This window comes from Gymnogyps californianus, chromosome 18 (genome assembly GCF_018139145.2).
Source record: "Gymnogyps californianus isolate 813 chromosome 18, ASM1813914v2, whole genome shotgun sequence".
Taxonomy (NCBI): Eukaryota; Metazoa; Chordata; class Aves; order Accipitriformes; family Cathartidae; genus Gymnogyps; species Gymnogyps californianus.
Genome location: NC_059488.1, coordinates 3,342,297 through 3,366,250, shown reverse-complemented (window position 1 = coordinate 3,366,250; position 23,954 = coordinate 3,342,297). Strand labels below are relative to the sequence as shown.

General features: G+C 41.6%; 1 long non-coding RNA gene across 1 annotated transcript; it reads right to left on the bottom strand.

Moving 5' to 3' along the window:
- Nucleotides 1-6,531: 6,531 nt before the first annotated feature.
- LOC127023795 (uncharacterized) lies at nucleotides 6,532-22,838 on the bottom strand. Its single transcript, XR_007767476.1, has 3 exons — nucleotides 22,354-22,838; nucleotides 16,013-16,159; nucleotides 6,532-6,712 (listed from the first exon to the last, which is right to left on the bottom strand). It is a non-coding gene; the product is annotated as an uncharacterized LOC127023795 (long non-coding RNA).
- Between the last annotated feature and the right edge of the window lie 1,116 nt (nucleotides 22,839-23,954).

Sequence of the window (23,954 nt, the reverse complement as noted above, 5' to 3'; positions counted from 1 at the left end):
CAGAAATGCCAAATGAGTTTTAAAACCTTCCAAACAGAGAAGAGCTAAATGAGTTTTTCAGATCCCCGGACACTTGAAGCATGTGCAAACACAATGTGACTTGCAACATTTCATAGCCTGAATTCCAGCAACACCATATAACAAAATGCAGCTTCTAGAATGTTTTTCACACCAGGGACAGGGTGACAGACAAGTGACATGGGCAGATAAGTTTAATAAGACTAATATTAAGCAGTTGGCATGGTCTTGGCTATCAGATCTTGATTTGTCTACACATGACATTTGGACTCTAGCCAAGTTTTAGAAAAATATCTATGGTGAGCTAAACTAAACTTGGCTGCTTTTAACCTTGGGCTAGATTACCACACAGAGAAGAGTGGAAGCTGTAGGTACCAGCCTGTTTTAGATTACTGAATAGATAACACCCTATTTTATACATTTGGTTCATATTTGAAAGATTCCACCAAGTTTTATTACTTGGTTCTATCTCTATTTTCACAGTCACTTAGCTAAACAAGTTGTCTTTTAATCAATTTTTGGGTTTTTTTTCACTGAAAGAAAAAATGTTTCCTGGTTAATATGACATGATTCAGGATTTTAGAAAGAAACAGAGGCATCTTAGCATCTGTTTTCACGTTGCCTTGACAGGGACAGACCTCAATTAAGCATCGTATTAGAAGTGTCTCCTCCTGCATTATATCAAGTCTCGGTGCTTTTGCTGAAAGTTAAAAACGTGCACACATGCTAACCGCAGACTTGTAGTCCAAAGGTGACAGAGCTGTCAATAAAGTAAGTAGTACATGCTAGATTAGCTGCAAAGGAGGTGGATCATGGAAACTAAAAAAGACTGTGGCAGCTTGGCTAGTATCTAGGAACACTTTAGATCCAAGTATATTTGGATGTTTACCAGGGAAGCTATCTAGCACAAAATATTCTCAAAATCAGAGCCAACAACTTCTAAATTCATTTGATGCTTTTTCCATGTTTAATTTGCCATTAACTGCCTCACTTGATTGATGATGCCCTTTTAGTTCTCGTGTAGGTATCTCTGACATCCCAGGTTCTTCCTACTGCTACAGTTAGACCAGTTTAAGTTACCTTTGAGAATCAATCAGCCTATTTGAACACATGGAAAATCCAAGAATTAAAAAATTAAATAATAAAAAAAAATCTTGAGTTTTCCAGCATCATTTTGTCTCCTCAAAAATGTTTGAAAACATTTGCAAAGGATTTGTATAAACAGACAGCTTGTTTTTCTAGACCAAATCCCTATACTTGCTACAGTCTGTTCACTGATTGCCCTTGAACCAGACCCTGAGCCATCATGAACCAGCTTGCACTAAGGAAGTAAAGTAATACAGCTTTACACCAGGCAAAGACTTGGTCCATCACATCCTTCCTGTACAAACTTCTTGTTTGTTCAAATTGTTTATACATCATAAATGCCTGCCTTCTCTGCCAGAAGTATGCAATACCTGAAGCGTTTAGTTTCTTACCATGCATAAATTTCTCTCTCCCTTTGGAGCTGTAACTGTTTGATACCTTCCAGGAACTCATCTCTGTAATCAACTCAGAAAAGAACATTTCTGGATAATGTTGTCATATTTCCTAAAGCAAAACAAGTAATTCAGAGCAGCTGATAAATTAATTCACTTTGGAAGTTTAAGTATGTCTTGATTTCAACACAGCAATGTGTACCAGTACGATCCCAGGGATTAAGGCACATGGAAAATAAGGAGGTGATTGGTGACAGCCAGCATGGCTTCACTAAGGGCAAATCGTGCCTGACAAATTTGGTGGCCTTCTACGATGGGGTCACAGCATTGGTGGATAAGGGAAGAGCAACTGATGTCATCTACCTGGACCTGTGCAAAGCATTTGACACTGTCCCGCACGACATCCTTGTCTCTAAATTGGAGAGACATGGATTTAAGGGATGGACCACTCGGTGGATAAACAATTATTATTATACATTATATATTATTATATATTATATATTATTATATATAATGTTATATATTACTATATATATTAGATATATAATTATTATTATGGTCGCACTCAAAGGGTTATGGTCAATGGCTCGATGTCCAAGTGGAGAGCAGTGATGAGTGGCGTTCCTCAGGGGTTGGTATTGGGACCAGCATTGTTTAACATCTTTGTTGGTGACGTGGACAGTGGGATTGAGTGCACCCTCAGCAGGTTTGCTGACAACACCAAGCTGTGTGGTGCAGTCAACACACTGGAGGGAAGGGATGCCATCCAGAGGGACCTTGACAGGCTTGAGAGGTGGGCCGTGAGAACCTCATGAAGTTCAACAAGGCCAAGTGCAAGGTCCTGCATGTGAGTTGGGGCAATCCCAAGCACAAATACAGGCTGGGCGATGAGTGGATTGAGAGCAGCCCTGAGGAGAAGGACTTGGGGGTGTTGGTTGACAAGAAGCTCAACATGACCCAGCAATGTGTGCTTGCAGCCCAGAAAGCCAACCGTATCCTGAGCCGCATCAAAAGAATCATGACCAGCAGGTCGAGGGAAGTGATTCTCCCCTCTACTCTGCTCTCGTGAGACCCCCCCCAGAGTCCTGCGTTCAGCTCTGGGGCCCCCAACATCAGAAGGACATGGACCTGTTGGAGCGAGTCCAGAGGAGGGCCACAAAGATGACTGGGGGGCTGGAGCACCTCTCCTGTGAAGACAGGCTGAGAGAGTTGGGGTTGTTCAGCCTGGAGAAGAGAAGGCTCCGGGGAGACCTTATAGCAGCCTTCCAGTACTTAAAGGGGCCTGCAAGAAAGCTGGAGAGGGACTTCTTACAAGGGCATGTAGTGATAGGACAAGGGGTAATGGCTTTAAACTGAAAGAGGGTAGGTTTAGATTGGATATAAGGAAGAAGTTCTTCACTGTGAGGGTGGTGAGGCACTGGCACAGGTTGCCCAGAGAGGTTGTGGATGCCCCATCCCTGAAGCGTTCAAGGCCAGGCTGGACGGGGCTTTGAGCAACCTGGTCTAGTGGAAGGTGTCCCTGCCCATGGCAGGGGGGTTGGAACTAGATGATCTTTAAGGTCCCTTCCAACCCAAACCATTCTATGATGATGATGATCTAGCATTCCTTGCTGAGAATAACAGCGATTTCTTTGGGATTTCTTTAACTTTCCTTCCTCAGAACCACTTACTGAATCTTGTTATGAAGCAGATCTTTCTCCGGTTCTGTGAGTTTGAAACAGAGACCTTAAAGAACAGAAAAAAACTTCAATCAGAAGTCAGCAGATGGAAGATGTATTTTCACATATGCACACAGTCACTGAAAGGAGTCCAGGAAAAGCAGGTGTATCTTTTCACGAGTGTTCAAGTAAATTATAACCATGCTCTGGAACAAAGAGTGCTCCACATGGCTGCAACTGATGCCTGCAGAATGTCATGAGCTGAGGTTTTGACCTCCCTGTATCACTAAGACCAAACATTTATTTGAGGTTATGGAAATTAAGCTCCCGAATATCACCAGAAATCAGAGATGCTGGTTAAGTCTAACGTGGTATTTCCATCCCATTTAAACTTCTATGAATTCCTGGCTGCATAAGGTAATCTGTTTGCTCATTGCTTCAAATTGTGTGTACTGCTAAAGGTTTCAAAGAGCATATTCCATCCTCCACCCCAGAGATAAGTCAATTGCAGTGGGAAGATCCTCTCTTTTCACATCTCAGGTAGAGGAGGATGAAAAGAGCAGGATAGAGGCTAGCACCATTGGGACTGCTGGGTAAGGAGACAGGAACTTGCTCTTTACCCACAAAATGTGTGCAGCAGTGGCAGTTGTTTGGCATGTTTCAGTCCTGCTTCAACACTGTGTTTTAGCCATGTGGGAGAACTAAGGCAAAGAGAGTTCAAGCTGTGAGTATTCTTTTCTGCAACTCATCTGTTGGTGAACAGTGCCAATACCACCGGTGGGCTTTAGGGAGAGATTTTGGCGTATAGCCACCAAGAACTAGCTCAGAAAGGATGGCACCACATTACTGAAAACAGCTGGACTGCTAACTATCTGCTCCTCACAGCTGGCTCCAGCAGCTGGTCACCAGAACAGACCCTTCAAATCCTTCCTGATCCACCTCAGTGCAGAGCTAGCTGTGAGCAGTGGCTCAAGTGGTCCAAGGCACAGCAGGAGCATCCACAGGCCACTGCAAAACTTCAGCCGTAGGGGTAGCATCCTGTGGATATATCGTTAGATGCAAATAAGGAGTGTTAAGAGACTTAAAAAAGAGAGACCTGTAGCTGTACTGCAGACACAACGTTCTCAGGCATTTCCAACAGTTTTGCAAGTGGTTGGTAATCATTCTGGCAAGAAGTAAGCAGGGTAAGATATCAAGAATGGTCAATGGCCGAGACTCTATGCTGAATGGCAAGGACGCTTGCATGCTTTCATTTATGATCCAGAAATAAAAATGAAAGTCACTGCTGATCAAAATTTCCAGGCAACAAAGTTTGTGAAAGTGCCATAGGACTGCAGCGCAAGGTATAGCACATGAGAAGTTAGCCATATTCAACAGAAATGTTTTGATATGGACAGCTCATCCAAGGCAAAGCTTGGCATAGTAGAACATCAGTCTGCCAGACAGTGGTGACAGGCGAAAGCTGCAGAGACCATGAAGAAGCCTCTAGATCACCATGTGACCTTTAAGGATCTTCCAGAAGATTTTTTGAATCAGGAATATGAAAATACTCTCACCTGTACAGACATATCTTCATTCTGTGGTTAACATAGGTGAGCAGCACAAAGGTTAATTAAGCTTTGGTAAAGAGTTACCCTGACAAGCAGCTTATGCATTCCCATTCATGTGTTGCTGGGATAACTGGAGGGATTTCCTGGAGATCTCCACTGCAGCCAGCTGGTGCTCCTGGATTCCTTCCCTACGGGCCTTAATGCTGCTTTGCGAATACAACTAAATACCATAGTTAGGCTAAAGTCTCACTGAACAACAGCCAGTCACAGCATTGCATCAAGGATGATATTAGGATATTAGGAAAAATTTCTTCATCGAAAGGGTTGTCAAGCATTGGACCAGGCTGCCCAGGGAAGTGGTTTAGTCACCATCCCTGGAGGTATTTAAGACACGTAGATGTAGCACTTAGGGACATGGTTTAGTAGTGGACTTGGCAGTGCTAGGTTAATGGTTGGACTCTATGATCTTAAAGGTCTTTTCCAACCTAAATGATTCTATGACATTTGGAAAATATGCCTTTTAGATCACATGGCTTTGCAGTGCCCTACTCTCATTTCTCTCTTATGGATGCAACTGCTTCTGCAAGTGTGTTGAATCACCGAGTGACACCTCTAAATTTTATAATTTGCCTAGAACATTATGTAAGAGGAAAGAAAGCATCACGGCAGTCTGAACCACAGTTTAAGTTATTCCTTTTCCCTGGAAATTATGGGTCAGATTCTGTCTCCCAGACTGATGTAAAATTGCACACTTCATGGCAGTTACTATCTTGCTCTTCACAAAAACACAATGTGGTCCTCCTTACAGTAGAAACTTGTAATGTGCATGAAAGCATAAGCAGAGCCAGCAAGAAGGAGGGCAGTGCAGTAAAGCAGCATCTCTCTCCTCATGGGACCAGTCCCATGCTCAGTAGCACGGTCTGCACCACACAGTTTTCTTGGTCCTGCCCTGCAGCATACGATGGTCTCATCCTGTGGTCTCTCTTCATTAAGCTTTCTTAAAAAGGAGCAGCTGAAAAAGCTATTTCGCACAAAGACCTTTTAAAGCTCATCTCCTTTTACCTCCTTCCCTGCAAACCCCATGAAACTGCCTGTCCCCTCATCTCTATGAAAGCCAGCTGCTGCAGAAATAGAAACTCTGCGTCATAAACCCAGTGGATGTCAATTAATGTAGACCCACTGACTTTTATGGAACCGCACTAACTTACAACAGCTGAGGGTGCAAAGCTGTTGACATTCAGCAGATCACATCAATTTTTAACAGAGTATCTGACCTTCAACCTAAGGGTAGTCCAAAGAGATTGCCAGAGCTCTATTTAGAGGACAAGTGTGGGTGACACTATAATGCAATTATTCCCACCAAACAGGGGTCTTCTGCATGAGGAGCAGGGGCCAAGAGCTCCTTGGCTGTGGAAGACTGCATGGAAAATTTTCTTTTCTTACTCCATTGTGGGTGGTGGAAGCACACTTGTTAGATCTGAAGTAACCTGAGGTTTGAAAAATGCTGAAATTTGCACTTTTATGCATCTTCTATGTGATCACCAGAGACTGTTGATTCACAGATAATGAAGCTGTCTCATATCTGCTCCTGCAGGAGAATCTCCCTGGGAAAATCCAGAAAGGAGAGGGAGAGGAAAAGGCAGCCCTGCAGCCTGCGGTCTGGGAGCTTCCCCTGACACAGCAGCAGTGTCACCTAATAGTCCATGTGTTTCACGTTATCAGTTTTCACTGCTACATAATGGTAGTATAAAAAGCAGAACAAGCAAAAAAAAAAAAATCACATCCCATTTGTACAATACTTGTATCTATTTTAATTTGATGTGCAGCTCTTTAGCAGCAGGACACAGACAGGGTCTCCTGCCCTGTAGCATTTTCCTTTTGTCGTTTAAAAAATGAGAGCTCTGTTCTAGGAAGAGCCAAGGACATCCCCTGGATTGGGAGACAACAGCCATAAAAAGTATCCATTAGAAATCCTTCAACACTGGGCAGGAGGACTACACATTGTGATCTGCAGGAGGAAAACAGGGTCATGTCTTAACTTGTGTTGTTCAGCAAAAAATGCAATTCCAACATAATTTTGAAATCACATGCACCAAGTGGTTAAAAGGAAAATTCAATTAAATGAGGAATGTTCTTTGAACTTGCTAAAATGTGATAAAATGTTTCTAATCAAAGTATTTTATTGGGGTTTCAATACTATTTTGTTCAAACCTAAACTAATCACTATACTCTTCACTTTCTGAACCAAACTAAAAAAAAAAAGAAGACGCTCTAGTCACCTTTAATATCAGTTGTCAGGCTAAACAGCACTGATTAATGATTCCAAACCATGAGCAAAAATGAACAAATCTCTCCTTTTATTGGGGAAATAACCAAAAAGTGGCTGGAGGGGATGTGCTTAAGCTCTTCTCCTGCTATGACTTTTGTGCCCTCCATTTCTCCACCATCACTCCCTGCTCACCATCCATCCAGGCCTTTACTATATTGTGGTGTCTAAAAACATAGACATCAATAGTCAGATTCTTATTATTTAAATGGAGGTCATGATTTCCCTGTCGTGGTCACAAATATAAGCATCTCTAAGAAAACATTTACAGCTCTAGCTTCAGACTTGGGTCTGAATTGAATGAACTGGGAGTGCAGAGAGGTCCTGGCCAAAGTCAACCAAGACAAGAGGGAGGGAAGGAATGTAAGAGAGTCTGGAAAAGTTTAGTTGGATGGCGCTTAGAGTCCAGAAAGTGCTGGGGATGCAAAGACTAGGATCGTTTATACATTAGAGAGATGACAGTTAAAGCTTCAGTTTTATCCTTTAAACCCTTTTTGCCCATTTCATGACAAACATTAGCACTAAGTAAGTCTAAATGAACCATCTGATTTTGAAGCTGCCCTAAAGACTATGTCCCACACCAGTGCCCCGACTTCGATTTGCTCTGTTTCTGAGAACTGCCCACCATACTTTGGGCCACAGTGGCACAGAGAAAGAGGAGGGACACTGCCTTGTCAGCATACCCTCACCTCTGAGACGTTGCCAGCACCTACCCACAGCATTTCTTGGAAGCAGAGAACGCCGCAGCACAACTGCATGCACCCGAGACTGTCATTAAAGAAATCCACCAGCACCCTGCTGGCAGTTAAGAACACAAACCAAAAATCACAGGCTTTAATTTGAATCAGAGTGTTTTGATGAAACATGAAAACCGACCGATTTCTGCAGAAGTGGCAGCTAAAGATAGATCTGACCAAACTGACAAAATTAGCAGCACTAATTAGACAGCCTGGCAGTGTGGAGAAGGGTGTAATGATGGGGAAACCTCCTTCCAAAGAGAGATATCATGGGAAATGAGACAGGAGAGTGGTTGTATAGGAGCCCTTAATCACTTCAGATCTACCTCTCTCAGAAGTCCCATACTCCATAAGCCTCTAAGAAAAACTTTCTGTGAAATCTCATAACGTCACCAGTTCCAGATGAACTGGCTTCAGAGAGCCGCAGTCCTTGTGAAAGGGAGTTTCAGCAGCAACTCCTTCCCAAGGAAGAAGTGGAAGAGGGCAGTGGAAAAAGTTGCCTATAGAAGGACTAAAATAGACTAAAATAGTAAGTCTTACTGTAAAAGAGAATGGAAAGGAAAATCTGCAAGTCAATGAGAGAATTCACACGTATAAATAGAAAAAGGCAGATGTTAATGAGTCATTGCTCGCTCAGAGAAATAAGCCATTTGCCTTTTCTTTGAGTCAGTGGCACATCCTGCAGCAGCAGCAGCGACCTCTTGACATGAACCATTTTTAACAATTCATTACTCACACAGTCTTCCAGCCGTTTAAAAGCTCCGTGAAGGATTGAAAAACATGACATCATCTCTTGTCCATGCTATTCCCTACCTGAAATGCACACTGGCTGCTGGGGGGGGTTAGCCCTTGTGTATGAGCAGGAAGAAACAGAGCCTGTAAGAGGGCAGCTTTTGGGCTCACCAGCAGACAAGGATTCCCCTGCTTGCAGTGCTTGGTGGGTGCTCTGGGACTGTAGTTCTTTATGCTCAATATGCTCAATGAATGCTCTACAGCATTCATCAGTCATCAGCAAAAAAATTGCCTAGGCTAGATAAACCTCAAAAAAAGTGTGAAGTTATTGTCAGCTCCACCATAGAATACCAGCTCCTCACTTTAAGTCTACTGCAGTAGTTCTCAATAAAGCTATGAAAAATGTGTTTCTCAGTGGTATGCAAACAGGCATCCAGAGGTGCTCTGGGGTCCAGATGTGAAGCTAAAGTGATGACATAACAGGGGAGGAGAGAAGCACTAGGAGATAACATGAAACTTCACAAGGTGCTTACCAACTTCCAGGCATGGTGGTCTGGCCTAACAGTTTGGTGCTAAGCCCTTAATCTATAGACTGAAGTTTTGCACCTGTACAGTGTTTTTTGGGGCTTTTTTTTTCCCCCAGGATTATTTCAGGCTGCAGGATAAGTTATGTATAGCATGTGGAGCATAGAACACACTGCATATAGCTCTGAATAAACAGGCATTTAAAGAATGCAGCTAGGAGAAGTAACTTATTGAAATCATATGTTATTTTTAGATTGCATATTTCCAGGCCAGCTTCCATCGGCTCCACTCCCTTATTTTTTGGTCTGGTTGTCACAGGCTATCTCAAGGTTCCTCTGTCTGCCAGATTTCTGCGTGAGCGTTCCCCTCAATGGCTTGCTATAAAGGACAGTCAGTCCTAGGGCATCTCTGGATTACAACCATGGATTTAACCTCAAACCAATGTAATCTTTTTTTCAGTGCTGTTTTCCTACCCTGCAATCATGCTTAGCTTCTTTCCCAGGACCATGATGCAGTGATGTCAGAGAGAGGAGCAACTTCCGATTCACAAGGGCAGGCGGTGGCAGTGGTACCTACTAGCTCTCATACTGCCATCATCCCAGACTGTAGGAAAGAGGCACTAAAAATTAAGTCAGAACCAGGATCGAATCCTGAATACAGATCCCAAATTTCAGGCCATCTCCATCCCAGAAGTCACTCCAATGCTTGTGAGAAATGACCAGTGGATGTCATAGGGAACTAGGATAGGAGAGAGAATTGTTCAGGTATCGATTTCATGTTGATTTCAAGAATAAAGAGCTATGAGAGTGAGATAAAAGATGTTTTGTTGCTAGTACGTGAGTGGACATATGCTTTGGAAAGGAGAGGGCTTCAGTCTCAAGGCTTGCTGAAATGAGGCATTTCTGGCATGAATTGATCAATGTTGCTTTGTACAGTGAAGCAGTAATGGCTCCTTTCTGTCATACAGTAGGGTCTGCTGATGGAGAAAAAATATTGGGAGAAAGAAAAGGTGACTTTAAAAAGTGAAATGGGAAGGCTAGTAGAATAAAATTTATGAATTGTTTCTTACACACTTTCAGTCTGTCTAGCCATCCAAAACCAGATATGGCTGTCAAACACATTACCCAAATGACTCCTAAAATGAAGAGGTGATAATGTATTCTTTTTCCCCCCAGCTTGAAACCCAGTTATAAATTTAGGAATACTGCTGTCTGCCTAGCGAGGAGGATGAAGGTCACTTGTGGGACATGTTGAGCAAAGATGTTGTTTGGACACTTATCACGAAATACAATGTTATGATTGCTATTTCAGAAAAGGGTGTATCTAAGGTTAGGTAGAAATTTATGGGGAAGATCTGGATCCTCTGTGAAAGACTCTGGAAGAAGAAAACACGAGACAGAAGTCAGGAAAAATAGGTTCTTTCCATCTCAGAACTGCACCCAAACTAGTTCTGGCACTTACACTATATGAACAATTTAACCCAGAGAAAATGGTCTGCTCCCAACAGACTCTTTCAGGCAGAGAAAGTCAATTGTTTTTGAATGTTAGCACTTAGTTACTCCCTCCTACAAACTGACAGACATCAGCCCAGACTTGTAATTGCTTTCAAACTTCAGCCAGCTGCCATGGGGAAGAGGATGGAAGACCATAAACATTGGCTGACAAAATAATGGAATGGATTCAAGCTCCTACGCAAAGGAACATGTTGGGTAAGATCCCCCTGTGACTTGGTTCTGACTAGAAATGAGTTTTATTCTGATTATTCAAGCTATTCACATCCTTGGGTACTGAAGAAAACAGAATAGGTTAGAAATCTTGCAAATAATCAAAGGGCAAACAGATTCTCTGGGGAATCAGACACATTTGCCCAGTCAGCTTGCTCAGAATTTATAGACTCAGCCTTTGTAGACTCCACAGCTAACTGAACGTGGGCATTCGCTGTATTCAGCAGAAGCTAGAAACTCAGTTAAGACCAAGCCTCACTGTAGCAGATAGCATATAACAGATGTGACAGTCAAATACCTGCATTTAAACATCCAACAATCTAAACACAAAACAAACAAAGAGACAAAAAAGAAAGGGTGAAGGAGGGAATGAAAGACAAATGAAGCTGAGACAGAAACAATTTCCCCAAAGGTACAAAGGACAGGAGCTTTAGTTAGGTCTTCACTCTAAGTCTACCCTACCTCCATTCTCATGAAGTACAATTTTGTATGGAAAGATGGAAATGTAACTATGTGACCCATACAACAAAGCCTTGTATAAGTCATTGGTATTATCAGCCTTACTAAGCTCAAACCAGAAAGTATTCTACCAGACCACATCATCTTCTAAACTGAATCAGCATTTAGAAGTTACAGGTTTCACCACAGGTCAAACCACTTATGAAGTTGGATATTTTGAACATCAAAATTTAAGCATAAGCAAACTAGAAAGGTTTTGCATGTAAATGTGGTTGGAATACCTGGTTATAAAAGCAGCTGTGCAAACATCACGGCTGTGATTTGGACATCAGTATGTGCTTGTTAAAGTACTCTCTGGAGACAAAATTCTCCATGACAGTATTATCTCCAACAAACACATATTGTTTGTGGAAGGAATAGATTGCAGGAGGGACAAGTAGTAAGACAATCTTCACTTCCAGGTAACTGCACAGGCTATGTATTTGAAAACAATTTATTTGCTAAACAGGAATAAGCCAAAGGTCTACATTGTGCTGTTTGTGGGAAAATGTCTAAGTCAGCTCAAACACAGTAGTAACAGTTTCAGAAAAGAGGGGTTTTTTTTGTTAATTACTGCAGAAGAGGTTACCTCTAGGTCAGCATGGAACTGAGCCTCCCAGGCTGGGCAATCTTTTATTAATACCTAGTGATCTACCCCTTCTGCAAACAGGCAGAGCTTTTGGTCTCCAGGACTAGTCCGGCACCTTTGACATTACCTGAGTTCAAAGCCAACAAAATACTTTCCTGGATTTGCCGCTGTCACCTTGCCTTTGAACAAGGGAGTGTCTGAGGCTACTAAATGGTGAACCACAGATGTGCCTGGAAGCAATGATTGTCATCTCTAGTCTGCCCACAATTTAATTGCTATTTTAGTTAAAGCAGATCTGAAGCAAACGTGAGGTTGATTTAAGGTTATCAGTGAGACAATCAACCACAGTAACTGGTAAGTTATTAAACAGACTAATTGCTTCATTGTTAGAACAATGCACATTTTTAGTCTGGTCTTGCCTAATTGTGATTCCTATTGACTGGCAGTTGTAAACCCAACAATAAACAGGTTCCCTGAAGAGCTCTTCAGGCTCTGCTCTCCCACCCTTCAAGTGTTTTCCTTTCCATCAGTTTCCATGGCCACCACTATATCTTAAAATAATTGTGACTGATCATTGCTTTCCCAGACAGGAGTCAAAACTGCAGGAGAGCCAAACACTAAAGAAAGAGGTGGGTTAGTCATTGGTTTAGAGGCCCAGGAATAAAAAAATCCAAAGAACAGACAGCAAAGTAACATAAGAGTATTATTGTAGAGGTAAGCAGTGAGGCTGGCATTAGGTATATGGAACCAGATATTTCAAGACCCAGAACCATACTCAGTATTTTTACCTTTCTGCCTGTTTTGTTTTGATATCCAAAGTCTGCAAACTGAATACTGAGATGACTGATAGTGCCCCTTGCTGGTTAAGAATAAGACAGAAAACTCCAAGAAGCTTATTCATATGGCACTTGGAAGTGGACATTTAAATGAGTATTAGTTCAAACTTTTGAGAATATTCCTAAAGTGCATGACCAACACAACCCCTTCAGTACATACAGCCCTTCCTCAGGAAGCATCAGACTTACTTTGTTCTACTGACATCTTTGCAGAAGAAGGAATACTTGGGATACATCGGTAATACTTGAAGCAAAACCTGCAGATCTGACTTCTTACAACAGCTGTAACTGAGCATCGTGATTAGGAATAGTCTTTTTAGGCCATCTTAAACAAAAATAGCCTTCTCAGCTCATCTGCATGTGGTTTCTGTGTCCTACGTTTAGCTCAAAAGATTAAACCATGAGAAAACAGACAACATGCCAAGGCAGTTACATGAAATTTTATAGGGACCTTTCTTATCCATAATCTTTTGCATATAAAGGGAGTTGCTTCTCCTCCCTTTACCAATCCTCTGGCTGACTGTCCGTGTATCTAGCCATCGTTTCTAGAGCAAGATCTTCTTAAAACTACTACAGAGGGAATGAGCAAAATACCTCCTCTGAGAAAGTTTCTGGACTGGAACAACTGGGTGTCATTGTGAATTTTCTCAGTGCCACTTGAAGGCTTCACTGTCCTCAGTGAAACATTTTCATCTCTCCTTAAGGCATTTGGTGGTAGGAACCAGCTGTACACATAGCCAAGAAAACAGCAAATTGCAAAAGCTGATATACACTGGCCTTTGCTTTTCTGTCTCTCTGGGAAGATGATTAAAGGCCTACTAAACATCTCCAGAGCCCTGCATCTCTAAGCATTGATGACCCCTGCCCCAAAAAAAGGAAGCTTTCTCATTGCTCCTAGCAAGGAAAGACTGCAAATGGGGGTCTCTTGAAGCTTACAGCATACAATAAAAGCATACAGTCTGCAGAATAGTAGCCACAAGACAAAGAGGCCAGGGATGTCTCTGGAGTCCACGGCAAACAGAGCAGGACAGTAGGAGACACAACAGGCCTCCTTGTGTATCAACATCAGAGATGACCACTCCGTATCCCTTTTGAGTTTCCACCCCTCAGGAAGCAGACAGATTAGAAAGAAGTAATATATTTCTAACAAAGACATGCTGGAAGAAAACCAACATTAAGGAGGCAGATGCGAGTTTAAGACATCATTCCTCCCTTCCTCTCAGCAACTCCTACCACAAAGATGCATCTATCGGATTCCTCTGGTTAACCAGGTTACCTCCTTCAAAGCTGCTGACTTTTTTCTAGCTCTGCCATAACCACGCACTATCCCTCCCTACTGCAAGTTACTTCATTTGGGTTAAAAAAAAAAAAAAAGCAGACACGTCCTGCACTGAATTAGTGCTGTATAACAATAGAAACTTTAAGACTCCTACTGCATTTCTAGGAAGACTCACATGCTACTTGAGGAAGGATTTGCTAAAAAAGAAAAGATGATCTCATAGCTCTGGCAATTGGATACAGACCTAGACTGGATATCAGCTTCTACCACCAAGTACCCCACCATGCTAAGCTAAGTCATTTCAGCCAGGCAGCCACTTACTGTGTGTTCCTTCTTTGACCTGGGCCCCAAGAGCCTGATGTGTCGAAGCGCTAAGTACTCACAGCTGCAGCTGAACTCAGTGGGAGCTGGGAACAAATAAAATGCTCTATACTGCTAAGTTCTCCGAAAAAAATCAGCCTTTGGGGATCTCTCAATAAGCACCCAAAAGTTAGAGATTACTTACATCCTGTGTCCCTGTTTCCCCATCAGTCCCATCATATCCAAGCATAATGGAAATGAATATAAGAGGGTTTTGTAAATGTTAAAATGCTGTAGTAATAGCCAAAATAGGAAAAAAACAAACAGAAAAAGACAGAATGGACTTGAATATCCAGTAAATAAAGCATGTGACTCATCTAAACAATAAGAAGAGTAGTTGCTCATCCTCATCATGAGGAGAACTGAGTCACATGGGGAAAAAAGTAATCATATTTTTTGAAACTGTACCATAATGTACATATATAAAGAGACCAAATTCAGGTTACTTAAGAACTAGGATTCTGACTTTTCCTAGCTTCAGGAAGTTTGGCCTTGCAACTTTAAATGCACTTACATAAAAATAACTTCAAAAATACATGCGGTGGCAGAGGACTTTGCCATTGAAGTTAATGCCTATAGTAGCTATAGTGTAGCTAAATCTCTGAGACAACTCTTAAAGCTTCTAGCTTTAACATTGTACAAAAACAAGGAAATGCATCTCAACTGTCCTTTGTAGCTTTTAAAAGAAGCTTTTCTTAAAAAAAAAGAGAAAAAGTAATTTCTTCAGGCATAATGGAAAGAAGAGAAAAATGCCAATCAGGGGACTGAGGGTAACTAAGTGGATTTTAAGCCACAAGGCTGTGCTTTGATTCACTACTCTATCAATCACAGATTTCACGTGTGGCCTTCTGAAAGCCAGAATATCAAATGCACAAAAGGGATTCAAATGACAAGGCTCAAGGTGCACTCAGTCTCTGCAGCAGAGCTCTATAACCCCCAGAACCCACGTCCTCTCCCTCTCCACAGCTTAGCTCATTGATCAGCATTATCACAAAACAGTATTCCTCTCCTCAGGTTTCAGAGTGGTAACCATCTTTGGAAAGCCCCTCCATCCAGGACAAACCAAGGCAAGGAACCCTGTCGTGGATGTTTCTGAAGCACAGAGTATCTGACTGCTTCCAGTCAATGGTCAGAGAACTCCAAGATGTAAAACAGCTCAGTGCCATGCCTGGAGAGTGTCAAGCCCACATTTCCCATCACTCTGCAGAGACTCTAACCTTGGTGGGTAGGACACATAAGAGCTTAATATACAGTCACATTTGGAAAGGTTATTTTTCTCTCTTCCCTTTCCGAGGAATCTGGAACCTAGACTGACACCTTGTCACACAGTCTATAAAGAGCTGAATCAAATTTGAGGACCCTTAAACTTTTCAGTGTCTGAAATATGGCTCTGTAGCAAAACTGAGAGCCAATACAATCCACATACCCGCACAATGTATGTTCTCCTGGCATGCCTTCATAATACATTTATAAACAATCTTCTGTTTAGTAAACTTTGTTTGACTAATCACTTGCCTTAAATTCTAGCCTTTCACAGATTCATGCACATCATCTGAAATAACCATCAGCAAGAGATAAGGCAATGGTATGAAGACAAGCATATTAATTCTAACTATTTCTGATAACACTCTCATTTAAAATAGATGTTATTATTTAGCCAGCTCTAGTTAGCTTTCCAAAAGCAGAATTCCAAAACACTTACCAAAATCAGCCCCTCCGACCTCCGATCACTGCATCCCCAGACAACTTCCATGATGTCAGTGCAAGCAAGTCTTCTTAAGTGGAGTCCAGGGAATGATTCCTAGATTGGTACTTTCCATTGGAAGTACTCTGTGTTTTCTCTAAAGACCTAGGGAGAATACGTCTTTGCTTTCTCTATCACTCAGAGTTAAGAAAGCTCATTAAAATATTAAATGAAGCTCAAGAAGTTTGTTGGTCACATTACTTGCCAATTGTTTTTTTAATTTGTTGCTTTGTATGCAAAAATAAAGTATAAAACCCAAATGCAAACACATTCATTTTCTATGCTAGTTATGCTCATTTTCTAGGCAGAGTTATTTTCTCATGCTTGTGACAGCTGAGTGACCTACTTTTATTTGCTCATGTCTCAGTGCCTCTGTGGTAGGAAGCACAACTGGGATGTTAGCACTGTTTAGAAAAGGGTGGTTGTCTGAATGACTAAATTAACCTGGATTATCTGTGAACAGCTACGATTCAGAAGCCAACAAATATTTTAGTTAAAGGCAACTGATAGATGACAGTGCAAAGCCTTGGTTCAGAAGATGGATCTGGGAAGGTAAGTAAAGGTGCCACTTTAATCAAGAAGATGATGCAGACCCTTGTTATCTGTCACTGGTAATTTAAAAAACTGACCTTCAAAAAGAGCTGTAACTTCACTACAGTAGGAACTGGATCTTCACAGTGGTTGCCAGTGTGAAGTCTTCTACTCACTGGTTCCAGAGGCTACCCATTTTTAGTTTGAAAGAGTGAAGAATACAGCATTTCAGATATATCCAATACTGTTTGGGAAGTACTTTAAGAAAGGCCAGCCAGCTTAGCTGCCATATTTTTCCTCTCACACGTTTGCAGAATCCCTGCAGGCCTTATGCATGTCTTAAATTACTCCAAATCCTGAGCTTTGAATAGAACAATCATAAGGATAGCCACATGTATGAAAAACCCATCTTTCCACCCTTCAGAGAGAGAGAGCACAAGGCAAATATTAACTAATAAGGAGCAAATGGAGATGTAGAAAGACAACATGCTTAATAATATGGTAGATGGTGCTAACAAAGAAACTTAGGAAGTAAAGAAATGGGCAAGTCTGTCAAGTGGACTCTATCTTTAGTGGTCACATCCTGATCTTTCTCATACACTCTCCTACTTGTAAGGCAATCTTCTCACAGCCTTGTGAAGAACGAAGAGACCATTTTCTTTGTTGGCAACATCATTTCACTGACTTCTGTGGATTTATGCAGGCAGTGAATTTGGATCACTTTGTGGCGAACACACTACTTCCCCTGAGTAAATATTATAAAAAAGGTTGGCAGGAAAGAATCCCCTCTGAAAGGCACTGGAAACATGGTACAGCTAGGAAGAGGATTTTAAACGTAGCAAAATAACCTACAGTAAACACTTACTTGTGCCAGACTTTATGCAATTGATTCAGTAAGACAAACAAAAGTTAGTTGGATTTGTTTTCCTCATATCTTTAGTTTCATCTTGAGAAGACCAGTATGTCTAACAAGAAAATGCAAGAAGCTACGTCCCACTCCCCTTGATTCAAGAAAAATTCCAGGGCTAGTGAAATTTTCACAGGCTGCAGCTGAAGGTTCCTGTAGAAAGCAGACTCTCTCTGTCCCTGCTGCAGTATGCAGTTACCATTAATGTCACGGGGAGTGCTACTGCTGACAAAGATTAGTGTTTGGCTCTTGGTGATTACCTATCCCTTAGCCTTTATTGCAGGCTGGGCTATTCCTGGTTCATGCAAATTATCCAGACCAGAAAATGTCATCCTTGCGAAAGTGGAATCAAGGGGTGTGCTGATCAAGACTCATAATACAGTGAAATATTTCCAAATGAGACCTTCTTAATCCTATTTTAGGTTTTCCTTCAAAGACATCTTTCATATGTCTGTATGTCCTGGAAAAGTATATGAATTTGTAATGAAATCATCCTGCATACTGGCTTTGTGAACTGACATGCAGCTCAGCTACAGCTGTGTGTTAAGCAATTGGCATTGACTTCGGATTATATCAAAGCCCTTCCTCGTATCAGCCATTTGGTATGTAATCTGCAAAATGCCAAAAGATCTAAGGTTCCCTTAGTCCTCTTGAAATGAATAATCAAACTGTTATACTTTGATAGTAGTTCATCACGGCCTGTTAACAATTAGGCTGCCAAATGAACAGCTATCGTGTTAGGAACCAGTTTGAGTTTACTGCTTTCTGGCATCGCAGCTTTTTCAAAGTTTTAAATATAACAAAGAACCTTAAAGAACGTATGACACAGCTTGTGGTAGCTAAAGCCCCATATAGGTGAACATCAGAAGAATGTGGTACAGCACAAAGGTAATCCTAAAATCCTCTAAGTCTTATTGTATCTGCAAGCCTGCCGTATAATATTCTGGAAGGGGAAAACAGACACTTGATTTGCTCAGTTACTGCATGCATGCCAAGCAATTGCTACAAGCACCTAGAAAATTTGACATGCTTAGATTTCCAGATGACTGCAAAATTGGAATAGATATCTTTTCAGTGACCTTCATAACCACCAAAGCTAGAAAGACAGAAGCTTACTGGGTAGTTTATTGTATGATAAAAGAAAAAAGAGTAGGTACAGCTCAGATAGAAGTACTGAAGCTTTGAAATCCTTTTACATTTATTTTTGGATAAGAGGTGAAAACTTCAGCCATTCAGGTGAAATATGAATAGGCTACCAAAATTTGTCTTGTAACATAATCCATTGCTAAAGAAAGAGGAATTTTTTTTCTTCCTATCTGTATTTCCTTTCCCCATTTTTCTTGAGACCAATCCTTCAGTAGCAAGACTTTAAAGAGAGGCTTCCATCTCTTTCAGAAGGTTTCAATTGGCATTTTTTAATACATGACTGAAAAGACTTTTTATTAAGCTTTTATAGTTTGTCCTAGCTACTCCTCTGTTTAAGGATTTTTAAGATGCTTCCCACTGCACCGTTCAAGCAATCTGCATAGCATTAGAGAACTCTTTAGTGAATTAGATAGGGCTACATGCATTTGCACTGGGGAGCTAATAGTTAACTTTGGTTTTTCTCTGCTTGTGTGGATCACTTACTAAGTTTTAATGTCTGCTTGATGAGTTTCAATTCCTGGTGCAGTGGACAAGTATGAGTGCCATTTTTCTGTGCAGGGTTGCTTACAATTTTTCAATGGAGAAAGAAGATACTTTTAAAAAGAATTCCAGCTGCTTTCATCTTGAAGAGTATTCATTTTTAAATGAAAGATATTAAGAACTTCTGGCTAAGTACTTAATGAATATTTTGGCAGGTTACATCTGAAAAAACCTCTTTAGATATTTACATCCCTTGCTGATGCATCTTCCTCAAAGGAAAACTTTTCCTCTAGAACATTCAGTTTTACATGAAAACACATCCCCTTCTTCCTGCTCATTGACTGGGCCTCATTGCTAATGTCGTATTGTTATAGAGGAAGAGTTTTGTAAAACAACAGTTTTGTCACATTGCTTAAAGATGCTGGATTCATGTCATCTCCCATGGAAGTCTGTTTCCCAGCTGGGTCTTGGCAGGCAAGGACATGTTTCCCCCAACAGTCACATACATCGTCCTAGACTTCATGATCTTTGAAATTTTCTATTGTATGCTAGTCCTTCCACACATTTTCCCTTTTCCACTTTTTTTCCATTTTGTAACCCAGCTCTGACAAGTACATACTTGTTTGCAGGAAAACAACTGGCCAGTGAACTGCCTCTAAGTGAAAAATTCTTTACTCTATAAACTTGTTTCCTTGTGCTTTATTAATTTTTCCATAGCATGATAATGATCTGCTAACCTGAATGACAAAGGGGCCTCTCTTGTGCACAAACACACGCTTACAGTCTTCTACAACAAGGAGTTACCAGTGGAAGTGCCATGTTTATCACACAGGCTCAGCTTCCAGAGAAACATGCTGACTTCGTTTCTCTTCTGTCTGGAGTAAAGTGAGGCACGCTCCAGTTGAAGTCAAATAATCCCAGAAAATCCCTGAAACTTTAGACTTTCTGGAAGAGTTTTGGAACATCCCCAAAGGCAAATAGAGGGATTTTGCAAAGCATTCCAATACTCATATGAAAATGATTTTGGGGAAATATACACAATGCAAAACACTCTAGGGATTATGAGTCTTCCAGTAAAGAATTCCTTCAGCTTTGCATTTCTTGGATAAAAGATTTCAAAAATAGGAAAGTATTATAATCTCATTTTAGGGTTCTTTGTTCTGACTGATAAGAGTTTCGATGCACTGACGGGTGAGGTAAGTGCTATGTGGTCTGTTCACAAGTATATAATAGAGTATTGGCTTCCAGATTTCTGTAAGTGTATATTCATGCCTCTTTCTTTTCCCTCCATGTGTCTCTATTTAACTAGCTAAATAGCAACCATCTTGATTCTCCCCTCAAAAACAGCAGAATAAATTGGGAATAATCGTAGTGAAATCACTAACTTAAGCCAGTTTAAGCAGAGAATCAGGCCTCAAAACACAGTAGTGAGTTCTGAATTTGACTTTCCTGTCACAAGGAAAATACAATGGGCATGTGATACACTACTGGGTCAGAGAGGTCCGAAAGTCTCTTTTCACTGCAAGTAATTAATACACAAAAAAATCAGACCCCAACTTTTTCACAAAAAAGAGGAATATCTTAATTTGGCCTTATAAGAACCTTCCTGTCCAACTAGAGAGCTCTATACACACATTAAAACAGACGTATTAACAAGATGAGGCATGTTCTTAGTGAATTTGTCACAGGCAAACAACATATGAATGGTGAAGCGACCCAATAATTCTTTGGTGGCCTATTTGAAATGAGCTGTTGGTTTTGCTCCATTTTCTAAGTAGATACGTGTCCATATTAAGTATGTGCAAAATATTCATACAGAAATGGGCATAGGCCCATAATTCCAGGATTTTTCTTTTTAATTTGGTTGTGATTTTGAAAACCAGTCCAGTTTGGCAAAAACAATCCATTCTGTATAAAAATCTGTTTAGCAGAAATGGATTTCTGTTACAGAAAATCCTGTGACTCTCACACAGCTCAACTGCGTATCACAAAGTGACTTTCAGCACTGGGCTAACTAGTCTTTATTCCTAATTTACTAGGAGGCTGAAATTTTTAAACAGTATTTGGGAGATAACTGAGACTAAATAATGACATGCTTCCTAGATTAGGCCATGCATGGTCTTTCTGCCAAGCGCCTTATCTAAAATAATTATTCTTTTTGGGGGAAAGACAACACATGATGTTTTTTAGTTTCTAATCAATTGTCTCATTCCTTCCTGCATGCTAAATAATGAAGACTTGATTTATTCAGTACTGAAAGGAGAAAACTTAGTGACTTCAATCTTACTTCTGTTCCCAAATTCCATTTCTCCACTTTAGCAGTCTGAGCTCTCATTCCTTAGGACAGTGCCTGAAACAGGAGGCTACTCTGCAGTGGAGGGGCAAGGCATTTTTACTTTCCTTCTGCTTGAAGGTGTTCCACTTTGCAGACATTTACAGTTCTTCAATTACACAAATGAGGGGGTGAGGATGAGCTGTTGCCTTGTGGCTAGAGAAGGAAATCAGATCTTGATTGCACTGTCTAGTCTGAGGACACTTCCATTTAAGAGGAGAACAAGACAAAAAAGAATAACAGCTCACTCTTACTGGAAAAGACCTTCTTTCAAGATACTGAAGGGGATGAGATGTAAGACACAGCCTGTCCCCAGTGTTTCCTGATTTATTGGAGGTGATAGCTCCCTGCTCAGAGCTTTTTCCCCCTTCTCAATTCTGAAGCATCGAAGCCTTTCCATGCAATGTATACACAGAATAGCAGCACTTAATTCTGCATTCCCCAGTCCCTTCTGCAACTTGGGTCATGGTACCTACCAACAGAAATGACTTAAGAGGACACAGCTGGCAGAAACAACTAGCAAGAGGCAGAGGTAAGCTGCCTTTAAAGTGTAACCGGAGTTCTTATGATGTAACTAAAAGTCTGCTCTGGCTCCTGCAACTCATGAAACACTTCATCCTCACAGTGTTGAGACATGACACACATTATCCAAAGCCTCATTTAATCAGCTTAGGAACCTGAATAGGGCTAACAGTAAAAACAGCTCCCGGCAATCCGCTCTCCAGAGTTTTTGCTTTCTAAGCAAACCAGAAGAGTTATTCCCAAATACCCCATAATCTCACAAGAAGAATTTATCAAACACACACTTTTAAAGGTGTACTTCTCAGTTGTAAGTGCAATATAGTTAGTCCCCTCATTTCACTGGGCATTTCTTTAGGATATTCTAGGTCATTCAGAATTTACCTTCAATACATCTGCGTCCTGTTCACATGCATTTTAGCAGCATGCAACTGGGAGGAATCACCTGGGTCATCAAGGCTGGTTCCCTGCTACTGCAAGCAAACTCATAACGGAGACTCTTTCATAAGTTCATGTCCAACAAGCTCATGGGCATGATTGCATAGATATCCAAACGCTTTCATAGTCCCCTCTGTCAGGGCACAGTAGTGTCAGCTGCTTCCAAAGGGACAGGGAGCCAGGAGTGATCCTGGGACCAGCAGAGCAGGAGCCTCACCAGCCCCTGAGCAAGGCGAGCACGATAGGCCGGCGGGTGGTGGCCAGGTTCAACCAAGAGTCCCAATCACCAGACAAATTCATAGGATGAATCAGGTTCAAGGCCAAGCCAGGAGCCAAGTACAAGTCAGCAAGTCAGGATTAGGTTCAGTGATAGCAAACAGGGTCAGACACAGCCCAGTGATTGCAGACAGGTCCACAGTGACAACGCAGATTTGATGCCAAACCAAGAAGTCAATTCATAGGTCAGGGTCCAGATCAATGAGGTCCACGGCTCAGCATGGCTGAGCTAGAGACAAGCAATCGTACAGCATAGCTTGAACTAGGAGCAAAGTCCCAGGACTGAGCTTAAATCACCTCCTGAGCCCATGGGCAGGGTGGAGGCCTCAGGTGAGGCTGGTCAGGGCTGCTAAGGCTATTAGGGCCCTCAGGGCTCTCACACCCTCACAATTCACATGCATATTTCTTCCTCTTTATTTCTCTGCTTTTTTTCTTTTTCTTTGCTGTGGTAGTCCACAGTGCTTGTGGAGGGGACATTGCTCTGGTGAGACCTTCTCAAACTGGTGGGTGGATCTTGCATTGAGAGCTGAAAGGGGCCACAAGTAGATACTAGCTGATCTCTGCAGGGAATAGTCTCAGTGCTGGTGGCCTGACACCATTGCACTTTGCTCCCTGGGCTCGAGAGCTCAAGTCAAAGCTAGTCAGTGGAGCACAGCTGCAGGCTGCTGGGCTGCCTGCAGCCTTCGAGGCAACCCAAGCTCAGGCTTTTAGATATCTTAGTTCAAGAATAGGACAGGTCATGGAGTCTGCTGAGTATCAGCTGTAGCATTGCTGAGTTACTCTGCTCAGTAAGCAGGTTACAGTCTGCCTCATAAGCAACAGTTTCCCATGTTCAGTGACTCCAAGGCAGCCTGCCAGCTTTTGCTACAGCCTCGCTGTTGTGCAGGGCAGTGGAAGAAAGTGAGGTTCAGCAATGTGAAAGGAGCACCTCAGTGTAGCTTTTCTCAGCTTGGGTGAGAAGTAACTTAAAATTCTTGTGAGGTTAGTATATTGATAACATGTTACTATGCAATTCATATACTAAATGCAGCACAACAAGCTTTCACGCTATGCCAGAGCAGAAGTCAAGTATCCACATCTGTACAAGATCACGTTTCCTCAGCAGTAACAAGGGAAGGCCATGCGTATGTGCTGAAGAGCAAAGGTGACTGTAATGGGTTTTGTTTACAAAACAGCCCATGGAAGTAGTGTAACCAAGTCCCAGTGAATCCTCATGGAATTTAGGGGCCTAATTCCCCTATGCTTTTTTGAGGACACCAAACATTAACAAA